The 9,329-nt window shown below is 39.8% G+C and overlaps 1 pseudogene; it reads left to right on the top strand.

Annotated features, from left to right (window-relative positions):
- The first annotated feature begins 1,014 nt into the window (after positions 1–1,014).
- LOC143681521 (S-phase kinase-associated protein 1 pseudogene) lies at positions 1,015–8,741 on the top strand (annotated as a pseudogene).
- Positions 8,742–9,329: the final 588 nt, after the last annotated feature.

Below are 9,329 nucleotides of genomic sequence, written 5' to 3' on the forward strand. Positions count from 1 at the left end.
ATCTAGCACATAGTGTGTTTAAACTTGTTTGCATTAAACTTTTTCTCCATATGCTTTTCTGGTGCACTGTACACGTTATTTCTAAATTCTAAGGCTGGCAAAAATTCCAAAGCAAAAAACAAACAGAGAAATTATCCGGCTAAAATGAGCCCCAAATTCATTTCCAATGCTGTTCCCCAGATCAAAATAAAGAAATTAGGAAACACAGTGAAATTTTAACTGATTTACCTTTTTCCTCAATTGCCTTTCCTTGGCTGGAGACTCCTCCTCTGTCAGCATCCTCCCAGCTTCTCTTTGTCATGCCCCCAGCAGATATGTTGACATCACTTGCTTCTACAGATTGACCCCAAGGCAGAGCCTGCCTTCTTTGGAAGAGAGGTTGAGGCTCTGCAGGGGAAGTGTGTATAGCAGGTGAGAACAATGACAACAATCACGCCACACTCCTTGAATCCTTGAGCTGCCTCTGGGCAGGCTGTCACAGCTGCACACTCCCCCAGAAATCATGGGATAAAAGTCTCATTGAAGCAGTCACTCCCCATACTACATGTACATTCCCCTCTACATAATTTGAGGTTATTATATTACAGTCAAGTTTATGGATGGAAATTTGAAACTTGGGACTACAACATGAAAATGTTTTGTCCCATTAAGACTTTATAACTTGTAATATTAAATTGTCAATGGGGAGACATCACCTGGATAAAACTGTGCTGTGAATTTGTGTGAACTTCCTCTCTAGTGAGTAGGATATGCATTCTTTAAAAATTCTATTAAAGCTTCTGTTTTGTTGCACTTAAGGAGCAAACAACTGACAGGACCTTTTCAGCATCTATTTTGAAGGCTATAAAACTACACTTCCCAAATGTTATGGGTCCCAGTTGTTGGTCACTGCTAGAAGTAATGTAGAAAGTACAATAGGTATGGACATTCCTTTTGCTCAAAGCTCTGGATAAATTAAATAATTCATTTACCAAACTTTATATAAAGTCCTCACCATATGCCTAAACAGGCCCAATGTCTATAATACAGGTGGAGTCCAAAGAGTTACTCTTTATAAAGATGCCTTGGGCTAGTAGAACAGTGTCAGGTAAATGACATTCTAAGGCAGTATTTAAGAAGATGCTGCAAGGTCTCAAATGACTGAGTGCTAAGTGAACGGTCTGGATGGGGACTTGTCCTCGAAGGCTGATAGGAGACCCTGGAGCTTCTGCTCTTAACACTTACGTCTGAACCTCAGCTTCCTCTGACAGGGGAGAAATGTATTTCTGAGGTTCATCCCTGCTCTTGTCTGCTGGGGTGAGTCTGAGGGTCTGTAAGAGTTGATAGGATGGTGTGGCCATGAATGCCTTCTTGAAATGGGGTGTGTATTCAGCTTGTAGGAATTGCAGGAAGTGGTTACCGCCCTAGGGGTAGAGGAACTAAGGGAAGAGATTGGGATTTAGAGGAAGAGTCCCAGAGAGCTGACTTCTGGAGGGTGGGGGATGGGAGTGGCTGTCCAGATGGCACTGATGTCTCCGTTGAGCCACAGTGAGGCTGGTTCTAGAGTGCTGGGGGAACAACTGCAAACAGGAACCAGCTTCTGCTGCTGCAGGAAGAAGAGCTATTGCTGGAATAACAACGACAGGGACATCCAGAAGACAGCAGCATGCCCTGCTTCCTGTTCCAGCTTGTAGTTTCCTTTTAGCACCTCCTTCTAGAGCCTTCTACAGCCTACTAGGGAACAACTGGCAAAGCAGAAATAAGGTTTGGAATCTGAGCCCAGAGTCCCGGAACAGAGCACAGAAGAGTGGGTTTGGAGCTAAGACACAGCACAATAACCAGCAAGGGAAGGGATAGGAATAGGGCAGTGACAAGCAGGGAACATAGTTTAAGCAAAGTAGTAACAAAATCTACCTCATTTAAACATCTGCTTTCTATCATTTCATCCATTCGTTTAATCCTCAAGTCAATGTTATGAAGTTAGTGTTGTTAGACACCTGCGGCAGAGGAAGAACTATAACTCAGAGGAGTTAAAATAACTTCTACAAGTCTGCCCAACATGTGAGGGGTAGAGTGGACATCTGAATGCAGGATTGTCTGATTTCAAAGCTCTTCCAGCGCACAGGGTCTGGTGAAAAGGTACTTGGTGCCTCTAAGTGACAATAAATAGTTTGACTTGAAAGATGGGGAATAAATTTGGCAAGGTGGATTTGGGCTGGATTATGGAGGGGTAAGAGATTTGGACATTTTAGGTAATGGGGAGCCTTGAAGATTTTGGAAAACAGTAGTAAAATTATGGAAGCACTGTTTTAGAGAGATTTATTTGGAAAGAGTAAGTGAGATGGTTTGAAGAGAAGACAGTTTGGTGCCAGAAAGCCTTATCATGAATTAATTATGACCATTTAGAAATGAGGCACTAAAGGCCTTGGTTTGGGTGCTGGCAATGAGAGAGAAGAGGAAGGAGGACATATCTGGAAGAAAGAATAAATGGAAATTGTTGGATATAGATATTGGATGAAAGTAGGACTCAAAGATAATTCTGAAGTTTGGGGATCTAGTAGCTAGCAGAATAATGATGCTGCCTTCAGAAATAGAAATTCTGGGAATTCTGGAGTGTCTTTCCTTTTAAAACATGGCACTGCCCCCACCCCCTCCTACCCCCAGCACACCGTGATGGCTTAGGATTACCAGTACTCTTCTGTCTCAGCCTCATGTACCATCAGTAGAGTTGATGATTTAGAATTAATTGAGAAAAAACTATTTGTGGCCTAGTTGGAAAAGTATTAAATTGGGGATTAGGATCTAGATTCTATTATCAATCTGCTGTCATTCACTAGCTACTTGACCTTATTCAAGTTATTCAATAGTGTGGCTAAGAGGATTCATTAGGTTAATGGCTATGGATGGTTTTCAACCTTCAGTATGCATCATAGTCATCTGGAGAGCTTTTTTAAAAATACCAATACCTGGGTCCACCTCCAAAGATTCTGATTCAGTTAATCTGGGATGGGGCCTGGTCTTTTTCAAAACCAGCCTCTTTGGTTATCTATACATATATTTTCAACTGACCTCAGAGAGCTTCCCTAATGCAGCACAAGAGAACTCACCAGAAGTGGCTACTCCATTGACATAGCTGGTAGACATCCTGGAAGATAAAAGAATAAGGAAAAAAAGGAACTCTGCTTGCCTGAAGAAAAAAGAGCCCAACTGGCACTTTGGATTTTCATAGCTTCAAATGTAGGCATATTTAAAAGTTCAGTTGGGCTTATATAAGATGAGCAATCTTTCTAATTTTACATGGGTACCAAGGGGCTCTTGGAGAGGGGTAGGCTACACATGACTACAATTCACAGAAGAATGGCAGATACCATTTAGGAGGCCCAAGCCCAGTAAAGCCCCTTTTCATCTGCACAGTAGGTACTAGAGTCAGCACTGAAGGCAAAGGATAATCAAAACTATCCTTGAAATCTCCTTGAATAGCCTGTAAAGATAGTGGGGCTCTTCTCTCAGCTCAACATTTTCCTCCAGTGTAGGAATAGATTGTCTATTCTTCCCCTAAGCCCTCAAGGGACAGTTGGTTTGTGTCTAAAAAGGGTCATCTATACCTAAAAACAATATCTTTAAATATGACATCCACACACCAGGGCTGAGAAACTGCAGTTCAGAGAGGCACCCAGGCTGACTGAGGGAAGAGCAGATTCAAGAATCCACCATTGATTTTCACTCGGGGATATACCTGCTCATTGCACCAAACTGCCCCATTTTCTCACATTTTTTGCCTCCCTCTCCTTCTGTCTTTTAAATGCCACAAGCTATTTCACCTAGAGGCCATCCAGACTTTGATGTTGAACCGGACTGAGTTGGTAGATTGAGATTCAATGAGATGGACTAGGAAGTCAATGGCCTTCATGTTTGGTATTTTACCAGCAACTGTGAGCCATTCCAGATGGACTAGAATCCCCTCATTTGAAGTATCAGCTTTGAGGTCAGAGAGCCTGATGCCACCGTTTGAAGTACTAAGCCTGTGTATACATTCCTGCTCCCCACTCACTCCACTTTTCCCCTAATCCCCTCCTCGTATTATCATCAATGTGTATCATTGTCTCTTTAGGATGCAGTGTGTGTGTGTGTACGTATGCACGTGTACTTCACATCTCTTGTCAATGGCTTCAAACCACCCCTATTCTTAGTTTAATATAATTAAATGCCAAACTCATATTCTTTGATCTTGACTGTAGATTGTGCAGAGGATAGAATATGAGCTTGGAGTTAGGCCTGGTTTCACTTTCTGCTCAGACTAAGCCCTGGCCAGTGCCAGGGACATGGGCAAATAGGGGAGAAAATGGACAGCAAAGAACCCACCTAAGAAGGACTCTTCTTTCTCTGAAACTTTAGCTTATCTTGTCCTTATTGTTTCCATGGCTCACCAATGTTTTTAAAAATGAGTTTTTAAAATTATCCTTTTTTTTTTTCCTTACTTGTCACAGCAGGAGAGTTGGCTTGTTCAAGCCAACTGTATTTTACCTAAAGCAGAAGGCATGGATTAGCTTTTTAAACTAATTATCTGGGTGCTGTAACTTCCAGGTATAGAAATGAAGATGCAAGTCAGTTTGAGCAGATATTCATTATGGCAGGAGTCATTTGCATGCCAAACTTATATAAGACTTGCTTGCTATATAAGGCCAGTAGAATCTCTTGCTTTCAAGAAAGGGTGTAACAGAAGCTTTTACAAATTCCTGTGACTTAACAAGTGAGGTCCCACCCTTTTGGGGTTAAAATTAGAGCTGAAAATTAAAGAAACCTGTTTTTTAAGACTGTGACTCTACAAATATCTGTTGGCCCCAACAGGGAATTCCTTATGAAGGAATTTGCTAGTAATACAGGCTCAATATAAAAGGTAGTAGGTTCTTTGGAAATGAGAAGTTCCAGCAAAGAGTATAGACTTATTATCACATTTCAAGAACAATGGCTAATACGTGAGTGACAACAAAAAGAACCCTGTGCTTAGAGCCCAGGTGTGAGATTGGGGCTGTGCAGGGATTTGGACCTGGTCAAACTCTACAGGACCAGTGGTTCAATGATGGCGCCCAGTGTATGGCACTATCAGAAGCAATGATACCTGTGGATTGACTCTTCAATTACACTGTTTGGAAGTACTGACCCATTTAGATTCAGCAAGTCCCTGATATTCTTGGGCAATTTACAGCAGGAGCCTCATGACAGTGATTCTTCATTTCTGCAGGATAAGCAAGCAATGAAGTGGGGGGAAATATGTAAAAGTGGTGAAGAGGTTTATACTGGTTATGCTGGTATAATACAATGGGTAGGGACAAAGGTATGGGAGAATGTCACAATCACTCAATTCTTAGTCACTCAATTCTTGGTACTATGCTAGTCTTTATGTGCTTCAAGCCAACCAACTCTCAGGAACCACTAGAACTTTGAGATCTTTTTGATCACCTACAGAGAATTAGCCAGAATGTGAATTTCTGATGGTTTTGTGTGTGGATCCACCTAGGGATTTACTTAAGATACTGCCTGAGCCATGTGATAAATAGAAAGTTACTGAAATGACTACATAAAATTAGAGTTTTGTTGACTTAGAGGTGTTCTGTGAGTATTTAATGAGTAACTATTTAAAGTCTCCTTTTATATTTTAATATTTTTATTGACAAAATAACATACAAACACAAACATTCTTAACATATGAACATTCCATACATGGTGTACAATCTATGGCTCACAATGTCATTGCATAGTTGTATATTCTTCACCATGATCATTTCTTAGAACATTTGCATCACTCCAGAAAAAGAAATAAAAAGAAAAACTCATACATACCATACTCCTTACTCCTCCCTCTCATACTAGTATTTCCATCTACCCAATATATTTTAACCTTTGTTCCCCCTATTTTTTTCTATATCCCTTACCACTTCCTTTCATTGACCACTAGTATTTTAACCTACTCAATTTATTTTAACCTTTGTTCCCCCTATTATTTGCTTTTTTTTATCCACATATTTTACTCATCTGTCCATACTGTAGATAAAAGGAGCATCAGACACAGGGTTTTCACAATCACACAGTTACACTGTGAAAGCTGTATCATTATACAATCATCTTCAAGAAACATGGCTACTGGAACACAACTCTACAGTTTCAGGCACTTCCCTCTAGCCTCTCTAATACACCATAAACTAAAAAGGGAATAACCTCCAGGATAACCTCACAAGTCTGTTTGAAATCTCTCAGCCACTGACACTTTATTTTGTCTCATTTCTCTCTCCCCCCTTTTGGTCGAGAAAGTTTTCTCAATCCCTTTATGCTGAGTCCCAGCTCATTCTAGGATTTCTGTCCCATGTTGCCAGAGATATTTAATAGTCTTCTATTCTTATATTTTAATTGGTGTGGGTTAGTTTTCATCAAATTGACACTAAAAGGTCAATATCTATTGACTAAGAAGTCAGCTATTTTTGTCTCTGAGAATGCCTTCTACAATCATTTTCTAATTGTAAGCAATCCATAAAATGTTCTTGGCAGGCGACTGGTTTGTACATCTATGGAAAAATTCAAATTTGGGTATTACCTTGGTAGATCTTGTGTACCATGTGTAATGGGATAATTTTCTATAGAATAACTCAGAATTGCCTGCAGAACAGTTAAATTATTTATTCATTTTTCTATTTTTAAAAAAGTATTGACTTATTGTATACCTGCTATATGTCAGATGCTCAATAGGTGAATCCAGAGTGAGAAGGGAAATTGGTGCCGGGAAAAGGAGAGAGGAAGATAAACTGCCTAAAGGGGATAATCATGATTACCCTTGTGTGGTCTTTGAGAGATCAAGGTGTAGGATAGCAAAATATGTTTGCACCATAGCTAATGCTGTTCAGAGGAGGGAGGGCTGATACATCCGTATGTCAATGCAGGTTAATTCTATAAGTTCTGATTCAATTTCTATATTAATCAAGGCAAAGATTACTTGTTGTAACATATCACTCCAGAATTCTCAATGACTTAAAATAAATGTTTATTTCTCACTTACAGCTCAATCTAATGCAGATGTTTCTTGCTGGACAGGCTTCCATATGCTTACTCAGGGACCAAGATTCCTTCCATCTTAAAGCTCCACCTCTCTCTAGATCCTCTCTGGTCCTTCTCATTCAGCCAGGGGATGCATCGTGGGTGGAAATTTTTTTGAGCCAGGTGTGGTGAAGTCATGGCATAGCCCTGATGCCCTCACAGTCCTGGGGTGAATACAGTCCCATGACCACACTGAGCTCCTGAGAACTGTGTGTCCAGGAAAAAGAGGAAACTAGTTCGCTGAGCTCATAGCCAGTCTCTGCCACAATCCCCGTCTGTAAGACAGCTGTGTTAATCAAATTGGGAAAGATGGAAAAATATGACAACATGCTTTTAGAGAGGCCATAGGAAGCAGGCACTCCACATTGCTGCAGGGAGGAAAAATGTTACTACCCCTCTGGAGAGCAATTTGATAATATATAACAAAATTACAAATCCAAGTTATCATTTGAATGAGAAACCCTATTTCTGGGAAGTCATATTCGTGCTAAAAGGAAATCATGTATATAGAAATTGTTTAATTGAGGTGCTGCTTATAATATAAAAATATTAGAAATGACCCAAACTTTTACTAATATGGGACAGTTTAAATGAATGCAAAACGATGGAGTTGTAAAAAAATTGAGTGTATTGTTATCATAAGATTTCTAATATTTATTATGAAGTGAAGAAAGCAAGGCACCTAATACTGTGATTATATCATCTTATGTTTTGTAAAAGAGGGGATAGGATAAGAAATCTATAAAGTCGTTGGGAGTATGGGGAGGGAGGAATATGCATGGGTAGGAGAGAGAATTCTATTTATTTATTTATATATTTATAATTGATATATATTATATATTCACATGCCATGTAATCATCTGACGTGTGCAATCAGTGGTTCACAATATCATCATATAGCTGCGCATTTATCATCACTATCGACTTTTTTTTCCTTTTTGTGAAAAATAACATATATGCAAAAACGCAATGAGTTTCAAAGCACAACACAACAATTAATTGTAGAACAGCGTTAGGTATTAGGGTAGAGAGAGACTTTTGACTTTATATCCTTTTATTATTTTCTCGAGTTTTAACCAATGAGAATGTACTATTTAAAAGGTCACTATATGTCTCTGTGATGAAATCTTTGCTCCTTTTTAGATACTATTTGGAGCAGTGGCCTTGTTCTCCGCCTTTTCCTTCTTACTGTGCTGAGGCCGCCGGCTCCTGTTAGCCTCCGGCCCACCATCTCCTTGAGCCCAAACATCTTGCCGTCAGTGGAGTTGCGGAGTTGTGATGGCGAGATATTTGAATTTGAGTGGAAATTGCCAAACAACCTGTGACTATAAAGACCATATTAGAAGATTTAGGAATGGATGATGGAGCTGATGACCCCGCTCTCTCCCAAAGATGAATGCAGCAATATTAAGGGTGCTGAGAACTAGGAAAAGGGAACAAGATGATACCTCTGTTTGGGACCAAGAATTCCTGAAACTTGACCAGGGAACACTGTTTGAGCTTATTCTGGCTGCAAACTACCTAGACATCAAGGGTTTGCTTGATGGTACATACAAGACTGTTGCCAATACGATCAAGGGGAAAACTCCTGACGAGATTCCCAAGACCTTCAACATCACAAACGACTTTACTGAAGAGGAGGAAGCAAAGAGAACCAGTGGTGCGAAGAGAAGTGACGCGTTGTGCCTGCCACTGTAACACTAAGGATTGTTCCAAATACTAGCTGCACTGCTTTGTTTATAATTGTTAGCATTAAACAAACAGTAGACAAATGCAGCAGCAAATCAATTGTATTAGCAGAATATTGTCCTCATGGCATGTGTGGTTTGAGTACAGATTTCAAACCTATGGCTGAGTTTCTTCTAGTATGATCAAAAATCTCTTTTTTCCTTTGCTTTGAATAAAACTGAACTGCAGGTTCTCTCTATATAGACAGTGGCATTTTGGGCTTTCCCTTTTTATGTGAAGCAATTTCTGCCTAGTTTACTGTTTAGCTAACTTTAGTGACCTTTTAAAAGTTGGCACTGTAAATAAAAACTTGGAAAAGTTTTCCAAAATAGAATTAACACAGTATTATCTTTATTCATGGACTGAAAACTGGAAAAAGGTTATTTGAGGCGAATGTTCTGAGTGGGGTTATTAGGATATCTTCTAGCTCCCTAGAGCCAAAGAGTACCACCGGTATTGATAAGTCTGTAAAGAGGACTCCCTTAATTGGATATGAAGACTTTTGTTTATACTTTTAATCCTATCAGCTTTGAATA

Source organism: Tamandua tetradactyla, chromosome 1 (assembly GCF_023851605.1).
Source record: "Tamandua tetradactyla isolate mTamTet1 chromosome 1, mTamTet1.pri, whole genome shotgun sequence".
NCBI lineage: Eukaryota > Metazoa > Chordata > Mammalia > Pilosa > Myrmecophagidae > Tamandua > Tamandua tetradactyla.